This window comes from Passer domesticus, chromosome 3 (assembly GCF_036417665.1).
Source record: "Passer domesticus isolate bPasDom1 chromosome 3, bPasDom1.hap1, whole genome shotgun sequence".
Taxonomy (NCBI): Eukaryota; Metazoa; Chordata; class Aves; order Passeriformes; family Passeridae; genus Passer; species Passer domesticus.
The window spans coordinates 50,357,933-50,371,626 of record NC_087476.1 but is presented as its reverse complement, the minus strand read 5'-3'; the positions used below and the strand labels follow the sequence as shown (position 1 = coordinate 50,371,626).

General features: G+C 37.1%; 1 long non-coding RNA gene across 1 annotated transcript; it reads right to left on the bottom strand.

Moving 5' to 3' along the window:
* Positions 1 to 9,886: 9,886 nt before the first annotated feature.
* On the bottom strand, positions 9,887 to 12,380 carry LOC135298080 (uncharacterized). The gene is made up of 3 exons (XR_010360051.1): positions 12,177 to 12,380; positions 11,698 to 11,818; positions 9,887 to 10,053 (listed from the first exon to the last, which is right to left on the bottom strand). It is a non-coding gene; the product is annotated as an uncharacterized LOC135298080 (long non-coding RNA).
* Positions 12,381 to 13,694: the final 1,314 nt, after the last annotated feature.

The window sequence follows — 13,694 nt, the reverse complement described above, 5'->3', positions numbered from 1 at the left end:
GTGTAATAGTTCAGACACTCAGGAAGCTCCTAACAAGAGCAGAAGCCTTTACTTATTTGACCAGCAGACAAATCCAAGTTCAAAATACAGCAGAGCCCTTTTGACCACCACAGGATCTGAGTCAGAATGCAGGTTGAAATAGAGAAAAAAAACCAAACCTATGCTATACTTGTGCTTAGCTTGAGATTGTTTAACTGTCTTTCTTAGACTGGTGAAGTTTTCTAGCTCCAAATCCTAGGACAAAGTCATTCTGGTTTTGAAAATTTTACTGGTATTATTCCAAAAATTAAATTTTAAATTTAAGCTTTTTATGAGGAAAGTACGTCAGCAAACAGTAAACAGATTCTTGTGAGTTCCTATTTTATGTAGAAATTAAAAAAAAAAAAGAAAGAGAATGAAATCCTACATCAGAACTTACTAGAGCAACTGAACAAATTAATCACAGTATCCAAAAAGCAGCACAGTAAAGTGTTATATCAAACAGAAATACGACAAAGAAGAGGATGTGATTACTCATTAAATTGGAAGTGTATAAAGCCTAATCTGATCTGCTAGTATTATAAGCCAGATATGTTACACCTAACATTTTAGACTACAAGTAAAATGCTCATTATGTTTTAAACATTTTAGTGCCTGATATTGACTTTAAGCCCGCAGAATAGACAATTCAACACTTGCCAAGATCATATTTTACAGTTTAATCATCCTTATTCTTAATGATTCACACTTCATTTTCAGCTGGCATGTTTCTAGTTTTGTCTTCCAGCTGCTGGTTCTTGTTATGCAGCTCCCTGTTAGACTAAAGAGCTCTGTGATACCCAGTAACGTCTTGCCATGAAAACACTTATCCACATTGATCACATTTCATGTAAATCATCTTTTAGATAAAACAAACCATACTGAGCTCTCTCTTTCAATCTGAAATTACCCTCAGCCCTCCTACTGTTTCTGTTGATTTCCTCTGTGTTCTCAATTTTTCAGCTTCCTTCTTTAAATACCAGTTATTCTCATTTTAGCTGTTTACAAGCTAGACCCTTAACCTAAACAAGTTTCCAAGGTCCCTCTACAGGACAGAAGGCAACTCCAGAGAGCAAATCATCCTTATCTCTTAGACACCTCACTCAGGATCAGGAAATGATGGGTCAGATGTAACCTGCTCTCCGCAGACTGCAGCAGGAATTTAGGCCACCCATCTGCACTGCACACCCGCTTTCAGAAGGCTGAATTTCAGCTAATTCAGACAGATATTCAAACTCTGGCATCAGCTGCTTTCATCATGTCTGTCCCTTGCTGCTACATCATAACAGAGAAGTTCATTTTGATTCCTTTCATGGTCCATAACCCCTCTATCCTTGCTAGCAGTGCTCTTCCAGATTGCATTTTCTCCTTTTGTAATCTGTTTTTGGACCTACAATGTCCTGGGAAAACAAAGATCACTATGCAAGCTATGTTTGTATTCCCATTGTTGTTATCATCATTCAAATAGTTTCACATCTCAGCTGGACATTTTGAAACTTCTTGTTTAGGAGGTTTAATTAAATAACACTAAGCTTTACAGATTAATGGCAATTTTGATGTAAGCTGAAAACTTTTAATGATAGAATAACTCAACATATTCCTTCACAAACAAGACCTAAAAACTCAGATATCTGTATTGATTTCAGCCTTCAAAACAACCGTAAATTTTGGAAACCCTAACTTTATCTGGTAATAACACCTTTTAGTGATAAAACATGAGCTTGTCTCAATAGGCAATGTTGCAAATATCTCAATTCTGAAATGTATGAGATTATAAAGAGAGAAATAACAGCTATTGAAGAAACGTTTTCCCCTAAATGTTTGAATTTCCAAGATGCTAGCATAAATAGGCAACAAGATGTTATGACAAACCTCTGCTGTGATACGAATCAAGGAAAACCTTACCACGAGAAATTAGAGATGTTCCAAAGGCATTAACTATGAAATTACCAGCTAACCTAGATCTTTGAATTAGTGACCTTACAAACAGCCCACCCTGAGCCATCTTCAGTATCTTGCAGCCATTCTAAAGCTGCAAAGGAGCTTTATTTCAACTTTTTTTATGAATTTCATCAGAAAGCATAAAGAATTGTTTTGAAATCAGGAAAAATGTGCAAAAAGCTAAAATCTCTATGTATTACAGAACATGAATGAAATAAAATGAAAAAAAATTCCTCATATTTACTATAGACTACATAAGAAAACTGAAGGATAAAAAGGAGTGAGTTGAAGGGGGAAAAAAAAGGGAAAAATCAAGGGTTTAGAAGAGAATTAACAATCTGCACTAAAGCCAAAAAAGCAAACGAAATGCTAAGGAAAGCTACAAGTTGCATTATCAGGCAGAAGTCATTTCTCAGTAGTGAGCTATGCTAGTCCTCAGGTACACAGGGCATTTCTTTGAGAAGATACCACACAGAAACATTTAGAGGCGGGGACTGATGTTCCTCCTCTCAAACAGCTACTGAGAGATGTTCCAGAGACATGGGACGTGGCACAGGGGAAAAAGCCCAGTTTGTGCCAAATGGGAGCAAGGAGGAGCTAGGAAAAGACAGACAGGCTACCCTGTGTGCTGCAACCAAAAAGTGCTGAGGTGATTGAAGCCAGATAGAGAAACAGTCATTTGCAAAAAGAAAGTGGGCAGGGAAGAGCTCTATATAAGCTCTGCTCTTTCCTGTTCCACTTTCTCCTAGGTAATTTGCATTTTATGTAATTAAAAATTAGTTATGTTTGTAGCTTTTCAATCAGTTCATATGGGAGTGGGGGAAGCTGTGTTTTAAACCAGATGGTCTTTGGGGAGATGAGCACTGATCTTAGCATAGCAAAATGCCAAAATGAAACAGGTAAGATGCCCAAATAACAGGAGTTCTTTCTCATGAGAAAAAAAAAAAAATTAAAACCAGCAACATGTAAAACCAAAAGAATAGCAAGTTTTAAAAGATACATTATTTAATCTGGAACTATAAATGCAAATGTCTTCATCATAAGCAAGTTACTGAGCTCTGCAACAACTCTGTCACACCAGCAAATATTCATAGTATTTTTGATAAGTCAGCAATCCATTAGCCTCTCCTGGTCATCCTCCAGCATTAGAAAAAAGATGCTTATTTTCATATGTCTTTCCGGAAAAAGAGCTGTCTAAAGGTTTTCTTCAATATTTATTCTGCAAGATATTTAAATTCACTATGGAATTTTAAATCTTGCAATTAATTTTCTTTTTTTGAAAGAAAATTTGAAAATTGGCCAATTTGAAATGAATCAACAGATTTTAAATTATTTCAAAGCATTTGAAGGAATCACTTGCAAGACAGAAAAATGCTTTTGTAGTGCAAATTAACTATGTTATAATTAATTTTTTCTGTTTTTTAAAGGAAAGTAGTAATTTCAAGTTAAAAATGAAAATTTGTCTAAAATTCAAATAAAAAAAATTAGAACAACTGAATATTAGGTAGCTATTTCTTCCTCTCTGGGTCATCAATCAGTGATAGTCTTCTTAGGGCGCTGCAGTAACTCTGAATGATGTGGGAAATGTGAAAATGGTCTCCCAAAGAAATCAGAACAGTGCACACTAGGGAATCAGAAGAGAACAGGAACTCTCACTAGGGAGCACTAAAGATGGATGAGGTGAATGTTCCAAAGGGACAGAGGGTACAGGCTTACTGTTTTAACATTAAAACAAAGTAAGCTGAAATGTGTTTACTACACTGTGGCAGTGCAGCACCTGGCAAGGTGCTTTTCTAGGACAGAGGACCTTGAACCACCTGGCTCAATAAAATGATAACAAGTCTTCTATTTGGCAAAATATATGTTAAAACCCTTCAGAAAATGCTTTTTTTTTCTTCCCCTCTTTCATCCCCAAAGCCTTACTGAACTGAGAATGCCAGGCTTAAAACTGTTTAAAGGGTATTGTCCACTATACTGATTTTTATGAAGTCAGTAAAACAAACATAAAGGTGCTGTTTTTTTACTGAGATTGTAATGAAGCATTAAGTGCTACAAGATGTACCACCACAATAAGTGAAATCCTCCAACCCTCTTGCAATGCAGAAGTGTTTGTCAAAGGAATCAACAAAGCTGTACTTTGTAGTTATGCCTGTGCTTACTTTAGCAGCAATCTCTCTCTTGCCCATAACTACCTTTCTTAAGCTAAGATCATGATGTTCCAGGAGCACTGAATAAAGATTTGCTAACGTTTCTTTTGTCTTCTTTTTAAGTTGCAATCTTTGCTTTCTGCTTTGCATTTCATTGTGGGTTATTATGGCATGGGAGTGAAACTTGTCAGTTGTCAAGCTCACAGTGTTAGCAGCCTGGAAATGCTCATGCTGCTAACTAGCAATTACTCACACAGCACTGTTAGATCTGAGCAAGCATGGGCGTCTTTGCAAAGCCTTCAGAACTTCAGTTTCAGCTCCCAGTGCAAGCTATTAATGACAAACTACAAATCAGGGAAAGAAATGCTTTTTCAAATGAGGCATTCAGCTTGGGAGATTTCCATTCACTTTGCTACAGCTCCAATCAAGGAACTTGGGAATGTGCTGATTTACATGGGTCCCTGCTGGCATTGCCGAGATGACAGATGGTACTTGGCCAATCAAATCAAATCAAAATGTGATTCTTTAAAGAAATGTGGCACGTTGTTCCAGTGCTCATACATGATGTTTATTTGCAAATGTATCAGAGATTTCCACCACTAATGACTAATTTTCAAGTTACTCAACTGTAACTCAGATTGTCGTCTTTTCCTTCCAAGTTGGGGATGTTATTTTTCACAAGTGAGGTGGGGCGGGGTTCCAAGTGTACTGACAAAAAGCCATACTAGCCTATCTTCTTTTGACAGAAAACTTGCAGGAGATTTGCTGCCATGTACAGCATTCCTACATTTTCCTCACAAAGTAGTTCTAGGATTTGTAAAAAATCTAGTTATATTGGTCTCATTTTACATCTCTTTTTATTTTTTTTTCAGCTGAACAAAAGAAACAATGATTGGCAATAGCACTAATATTGTTAATTTGATTGAAAATACTGGAGTTCACACTGGAATTATCAAAATAGAAATCCACCTTCACATAGATTTTATCTTATGGTCTTAAGTTACTATGGCAGCAGGCAAAATTACTAGAAGTTAAATAAACTTCCTTTTTAGAGAAACATAAATTATTTTGGTTCATGCAACTTTAAAAGTAGATTAATATCTGTTATTTAGCTAAGCCATATTATTTCTCCTTGAGGAGTTGAGAAGTTTTTTCTCAAACATGTAACTCTTCATTATAATGAAGTTAATTACTCTTCACTACAATGCCTTAGAGATTATAGTCACTATCTCCTGGAGGAGATAGTAAAATTTAATAAAACAAAACTAAATAATTAGGTATCATATAATTTGTGCATTTTTTCTTCTTTTTTTTTCCTTGATAACTGATTATACAGTCAAACATGTTAAAATTTGTCACACATAATCAGATTTTAGTTATCCCTCTAGGTGTTCAAGGCCAGGTTGAATAGAGCTTTGTGCAACCTGGTCTAGTGTAAGGTGTCCCTGGACATGGCAGGAGGGTTGGAACTAGATGTTCTTTAGTGTTGCTTGCTACTCAGACCATTCTGTGAGTATAAATATCAACTGTCTTCAAGTACTCAAACGTCTACTTTGACTTAATGGTTTATATCAACTGCTTAGATTCGTTATTTTAATCTGTGTTTTGTCGTGACCAGTAGGGGATCATGTAACAGAAAATAAACCTGGAGATATTTCTTGGCCTAGTTTCACATCCTAACACTCAAATCCTCCTGGAGAAGAAGTAAAAAAAGATGAGTGAAGAACAGATGTTTGTACTTTCCTGACGTGTCACAAGCAAAGACTAGACTTGGAAGTGTTATGGAAAATCCACAATAGTCTCTAATCAAGATTCAAGTCTAAGGACATCCAATGTTCAGCCAGGATAAAAGTCTGTCCAGAAACTCACTCCACAACGAACTGCTGCAAAAGTCAGCTCAAAGGAGTAAGCTTCACTTGGCAGTGCCAGCTCTTCTTAATGACAACCGCGTAAGACTTGGAAAGTCATCTGCACATTCTTGGCTAAGATACCCTCTTCAACATTCACAATTTAGGAACATATGGGCTCCCTTGTCAGCTTACACTCATGCCCATCTGTTCAGATGGCATGGAGTCTGCCCACAAGTCAGTCAGATGGTTGCTCAAGGGTACACGTGGTTTGCAATTAAGGGTTTAGATGAGCAGCCTGAACAATAGTGAAAACACTTTTTCTGCTGCAGGATGTCTCTCATCTGTACCAGCAGTCAAGCATTGGCACCACTTGCCTCCTTACACTTGAACAAAGATGTTTATATTTGACAGAAAAGAAAATTTTGAAAGCTGCCAGCTGACCACTCTCATTGATCATTGGAAATAGGACTGCCTGGTAAGAGAAAAGCAGAGAAAGGAGCTCTTTCTCAAGACACTTAGTCTTGGCTAATCATGCAAATTTTATAGGCTTACAAAGTAGTCCAGAGGAATGTACAGAATCTACAGAACCACAACTGAATATTTCAGTGAGGATTAAGGCATAGACTGCAGTACCTAAAATATACCTAGAAGCATCATTTTGCTTTCATCTTTCACTGTCACTAGGAAAACATGGGAACCAGGCGAGAACAAAAAAGATCCTCTAACAGGCACAGCCATCTCCTAGACAATGATATGACCCTCATGGCACAGCCGTGTTCAGAATATAGGAACTTACATTTCCTGTAAAAAGTTGGGTGCTGATTTTAGATTTTGCTCCCTAGAAATACCCTTCAGTCAAGTTAATTGGCAGGGTTACACTGAGTTTAATGTGGATGACCCAGGGCATCTAGGAAGAAGCTTTACATCTGCCCAGATATTGAACAAAAAGTTAGTTTTCAACATCTGTGTGGCAGGATCCCATTGAAGAAAAGTCCTCTTGCCTTCAGTGAAAAGATTTAGCAAGTGAGTAGGTAAAATAGGTGAAGACAGCTGAAGGACTTTTTTGTACATAGCAATGCAGCATCCTGGCAGATTGACCCAGAAAGCTTTTAGAGAACAGAGTACCACTTACCTACATCACCACTGCACATCTGGAATAGAAACCGTGCATTTGCATCCAAGCAGGGGTTGGTCCTAGCATGAACTGGAGAAACTTTTCAACATTTGCGGTAGTGGTTGCTCTTTCATTTACATCACATGAAAGAGCACTCAGCTGCTACTTTTCTGAATCTCATTAATTTTTTTCTCCAAAACACACAAATTCATGACAAAATTTGGTGTTCCACAGACTGGCATATTCAAGCATTTATAGGGATTCAGGAGGAAGTTTGAGCTGTAGATGAAAAACTCCTCAGAAATTATCCCTGTTCTGAATATTGTTTATCCAAACAACTTTAGGGAATAGCTTCTAGCAATTAGTATACTCAAAAAAAAAAAGTAAAAAAAATTAGTTTTCACAGTTCAGAAACCAGAAAAAGATTAAACTGGTAGTTAATATTGTTTGAAATGTCTAATCAGAAATCCTGTAAAATGCTGTCTTTCAGTTCTATTTCAGTAGAGATTAAATTAGGAAACAGCTGAACCACTTAATGAAAGTAAATCCACAAATAAGAACAAATCCAAAGAAAATAATTCTTCAGTACGCAGTGGAGATTTATACAGGTCTAAACCAATTAATTCTACTCAAATAACATAAAGCATTTCACTCAAATATTTGTTTCAATTCTTTAGGTAATTCACAGTACCACTTGTATTTCCTTTCTATAAACTTTTGAATTGCAAAAGTTTTTTCTACAAATTCAGTGGAATATGAATTGCAAAATGTGTTTTACATCATAAACAAAAAACAGTTTTAAAATCTGCTCATTAAGTAGTACAAATGAAGAATACCTTCAAGAAATTGTTTTATGTATTGTAGATAAAAAGTAACTGTGCACAACATGGTATTTATTAACATCTGTTTCCATGTTTTTCAATGCTAATTTTCCTGTGTGCTCACTGTTTTTTTCTTAGCATATAAGGCACTAAGAGATTCTACCAGAGTACTTGCAACCAAAACTAGAGGTCAGCATGATCTTAGTAACAAACTTGAAATAAATCTTATTGATTTATATTGGTTTGATTCTCAGGTTTAAAAAGTTTTATCAGATTAAAGTGTAAGGAGAATGCTTCACTGAAAAAGTGTTCATTTTACCTTGCACCTTTTCTTTTTTTACCTTTTTAAGTATTCCACTTCAAGAGCAGAAAAAATTATAGCACTTTAAAAGGTACAAAAGACAAAGAGCAGTAAGTTTGGCCTTGGATCTAAGGCAGCTGTAGAACAATGACAAATGAATTTGCTTGTATCATTTATATTCTGGACAAGGAAGCTGGGAGAAAATCCACCCAAAAAAACCCTTATTTTTCATGAATAGACACAATATCAAATGTAGTGATTCTCAGGCTACTGAGTCTTTCCTTCTAGAGTCTATCATTACCAAACCTGAATGGACTGTCATACAATTGACTATGATTCAGTACATACCCCATAACAAAAACCATAATCTAAAACAAGCATACAGGAGCATACATAAGTAAAACTGACCTCAGTAAAGTCAAACTTCTCCAAACAACAGACAAAAACACAATGACAGATGGTATACTAAATGCCCAATATTAATAAATTCTGAATGCACTTTTTCATGTAACTATGTTAGGGAAAAAAAACACACCAAAAGTACTTTCACATGCTAAAGAAATTCCATTAGGTGACCTACTTATTTGGACATTCAAGAATGAATGCCACCAGTATAGCAAGGGCATATTCTGAAATACGTTTCTCCTTCTGCTTGTTAAATTAATTATTGTACAAAAATCTTAGTATTTCTGAAAACAAGCAAATCCAGTAAAAAAAGAGGATTAGCTAGACTTTGTCCTCCCATTAAAAATTGCATTTTTGAACTAAACCCTAAAAGTTTCAGGAAAATTCAACAGTGCATACTTTTGGCTTTTTATTTCCCAGTGTCAGGTGTCCATCAGCTCAGCACCTGTGAAGTATGGTGAGCTTAAAAGTCCACACACATAAAAGGAACTAAATGCAGAACAAAACAGAGAATAGGAGAATTTTAGTAAAATTACAATGACGGAAACTCACAAAAATATTTTAGTCACTGCTCTGCATCTAAAATTCAGGTCATTTTAAGATGTCAACTCTCCCAGATGCAATCTCTGAGAAAAACAAATGAGCAACAGACACATAATAATCTTTTTAACTGAATTCAGATCTGTAGTGCTTACCCAATCTGAAAAGCATAAAAGACCAATTCCTTCCTCTATCTATACAGAGGAAAAGCAATGCATGAAGAAATGCTATTTTTAGACAGCACTTGCATTGGGTTATATCTAACAGTTCCATCTAAATACGTACGACCCAAGCAGATTAATATTGGGATGCAGTACAGGGACTGAGAATTTGGGCATGCAAATGTGTTTCCTGAGGAAAACTCTGGCTAAGTTTTGAAATAGCCTTTGATTTTAAAAAATGAAAACTCATTAAGTCATGTCAGCTGGAATTGGACAGCCAAGGCCTATAGACATGCACTAAGGATCAAGTCTACATTCATGGGAACAGAAACTAGAACAAATGACTTTGTAAAACCACAATAAAATAAGCTTCCTTCCAATTAGTATGTGAGTACAATTCTGTATGCCAAGAACTGACACTCACTGTGAGACCACAGTCTTTCAGGACACTGTCTTTATTTGAAGCATGAAAAGAAGGAGTAAAAATTTCAAACAACATTAATGATTGCACAACATCAACCTACAGAAGATTGTGACTTCTGAGGTACTCATCTTGTCAGAGCATCCACCAAAAATACAAACCTTGTCCTCCAGCACTCTCTGGGTAATGGAGTCTGTCCCATCACTAAATAGAAGCCTGGAGTGAGGTGACAGGTTTGGGAACATCAACGCACCCAGAGCCTGTGCAGCAGACACTGAAAAGCTGAAACACTTCAGTGGTGGAGGGGCACTCTGGAACCACTGCATAATGAGTCCTGATGGAACAAAAGAAATCTTTCTGTTTCCGTACAATTAAGTTGCTGCAGACTGGAATTGATCGCGCAGACCTGATCAGCAATGTTGCTCAGCCTGGAAACTGTGCAATCCACAGAATAACACTTTATGAATACAGTCTTGTGTCAGGGCTTGTGATTAATATTCTGTTTGGGACTGACTTGATTATTCCAATTATACAAGTTAACTAACATTGGACTTTGAAAAAATGTAACTGTGTGGGAAATCCCTTGCATTGCCACAGTAACTCTCATTCTTAACACATTCAATATATGACACTGCTGTATATAAAACTGGATTATGCTCATGTACATTAGACAAGAAGAGGCATTCTGCAAAAGCAGAGATGATAGACCAGGGAAAGCCTATGACACACAAAGTTTAAAAGCATTTGTCTTTGAATGCAACAGGGGATGGTGATACTGTAAGTTGAATGGATATGGGTGCGAATGCCCTCATCAATAAAAAAGGTTTGTACACTGTTAAATACAGTCCTTGGAGATAAGCTAATTAGCAAACTAGAGAGCTTTAAAACTCTCAAGTGAAATCTTTGAACTGTAAAAAAAAGTTATCTACTAATGAAGTCCCCTGTGGGTTACAGTCTAGATTTGGCAGCATACGAACTGCTATAGCTGAATATCAACTAGTTTGATACAGAGAATTTCAGCAAGGTAAGTTGCATTTAAAGACAGAAAAAATTATAGGTACATCTATAAAATACCCAGTGACCAATATTTCTTCACAATTTTTAGTGCTTAAGCTGTAAGATGAAGATAAGCAACCTAAACATCTCTCTGAAAGGGAAGTGGCAAGTGAGATAGACATGTGTGGATGATTGGTTTCAAGCAATATCTGAGAAGTCCCTCACCCATACAAAATGTAACAGAATTAATTATTATGAAAGTCCTATAAGTATATATTTTAAGTATATTGCACGGATAGAGATGTGACCTCTCCTTTTTGGGCTTAATGGTTTCTGTAAAAAGGCTTCTTTTTCTGTGTTGTTTAGCATAAAGTATTCAGGTTTACAACTATGCTTGAATTACAATTATGCTTAAATCTTCAATCTAATAAAAAATGCAAGCAGACTAAATATCCAGTGTGGATCTCCATATAGATTTAATAATGGTATTAATCTTGACAATAAGAGAAGAATTGTAGTTGAATCAGTGTTACTTATTCCTTATTAAGGATACATGATTTATCGCACTGCAACCAAGAAGCTGGCCAGATGAACATCCTTATTTAACAAGCATGATATTTTCATATGTTTTATGATTCTTTCTCTCTCTTTGACTACAAATTCTGGGAATTACACAAACGTGGTTTTGTGAAACAGTCAAAACAGATCAAGCTCTGAAGTTATCAGTTTCCTAAAACTGTCACATGTTAGAAACATGGAGACACAGAAAACAGAGATCTGCATTAAAAACAGGAGAAGTTGTTTCTTATTCTCCAGGGATAGAATTGGGACTTTAAAAACTGCCATCAAAAAGGCCAGGGCAGTCAGAGGAAAGGGAAAAGGAATGAAGAAAGCAACCTCCCTGTAAGTGGCTCTGATAAACAGCAGGATTATTACATCCAGACATACATATGAGGAGAGAATTACATTCCTCCTCTCTTACCTACAGATTTTCCAAGCACACATACTTTTCCAGGTTGAAGGTTGACACCTCTGACCTGTGGCTTTGTAGTAGAAGAGGGAAGAAAACACTCCCAGGCTACCTTGGAGAGAGCACTGCAGAGCTGTAACAGAAAAGTTAGCAGAACAGGGAAAACCTAATTTTCACATTCTGTAATTTTATTAATTTCATCAAATTTCATTATTTTTATGGGATCTGCTACTCCAGCTGGATCCCTCTAAGTCTATGGAATCTGATGGTTTCCTCTGAGAATACTCAAAGAGCTGGCTAATGCCAGCTTGAGGCCTCCCTCAGTGACCTTGGGATGATCTTGGGAGTCTGGAGATGCCCCACTTGACTGGAATCTGGCAAATGTCCCAATTTTCAAGAAGGATGACCCTGAAAACTACAGGTCCAAGAATCTTACTTCAGTGCATGGTAAAATTTTGGAGAAGATTATTCTGGGAGTTATTGAAAAACACCTGAAGGACAGCACAGTCATCAGTCACAACCAGCATGGTGTTGTGAGCTGAAAGTTCTCCTTGTCAAACTTTGTTTCCTTAATTTCACCATTTGTCCTCTCAGAAACTTGCTAGGGAAGTTAGGGCAAAAGTTTTTGATTGTGTTTCTTCTTCTGGACAAAATGTCCACCATTCAGCTGGATAAACACATCATGTGATGAGTGAGCAACTGGCTCATGGGTCAGGTACAAAGAGTTATAGGGAATGGGGTGACATCAGACTGCTGACCCATCACTGGTGAGGTTCCACATACAGGGCTCCATCGTAGACCAAATACTCTTTAATGTCTTTATGAATGGCTTGGACACAGGACTCAAAGGAATACCAAGTTTGCCCATAACACTAAATTGGGAAGAGCTGTTAACTCCCTTGAAGGCAAAGAGGCCCTGCAGAGAGACCTTGACAAATCAGGGACATGGGCAATCACCAGCTGTGTGAAATTCAACAAGGGAAAGTGGAAGCCAGATTCTGCAGCTGGGATGGGGCAGCTCTGTATGCATGGACAGATTTGGGAACAAGAGGCTGGAGATTAGCCCCTTGGAAGAGGACCTGGAGGTCCTGGTCAATGGCAAGCACAACACGAGCCAGCAGTGCACTGGCAGCCAGGAAGGCCAACCATGTTCTGGGGTACATCAGGCACAACATCACCAGCCAGGTAAGGGAGGGGTCTGTCCCACTGTGCTCTGCACCGCAAGTGAGGGTCCCTTTCAACTCCGTATATTCTGTGATTCAATTCCTCATTTAAATCAAGCCTGAAGTTTCTGGCTTAGCCTTGGTTCTGGTAGCAACACACTTTTTTTCTTTTTTAAGTAAGCTAAACTTGCCTTGCTGACATGTCTATTCTTTTATTTTCCAGATGGAACTAGCTTCAAAGGTGCACTTCTATTTATTCAATACACATCTTTCAGCAGTTTTACTGGTATTTAGTGACTAAAAGGGATGCAGAAAGCCTATTTTCACTTGTGTTAAAGTTATCTGGGAAGAGAGGGCAGTGGCTGACATTAATGTTCCCACAAAACAGAAGTAATATAAAAGTTGGGGTATCACAGGGACACTGTAAATGTCCTCATCCATCGAGAAAAGTGCAGGTTAAAGATGGACACTTTGAACCTCCTGCCACTTGATTAATTGTTCTTGTGATGTCTTTGGAGACCATAAAGTTCATTCTTATCCATCTTTTCTGTGAGCCAATCATGCTTAATACTTAGAAAGCTCTAGATAAATGATTTTTTGAGATTCACAAGACCCTTGCTTAAAACAGACACCTTTTCTAGGTGGTTTCTGAATTATTTGCTGCCTATAGTTGTAACTGATTGTTTCCTTCCAGGGCATTCAAAAAACCCCCACTGTTTCAAAGCTGCAAAAATGTTAACCTGTATTCAACAAAGCATAGTGGCATTAGAGAGCTACCTATGTATCACTTATTTGTGTTAATGCAATCAAGAAAAATAAGATGGGGAAAATTACATTTGTGTATGC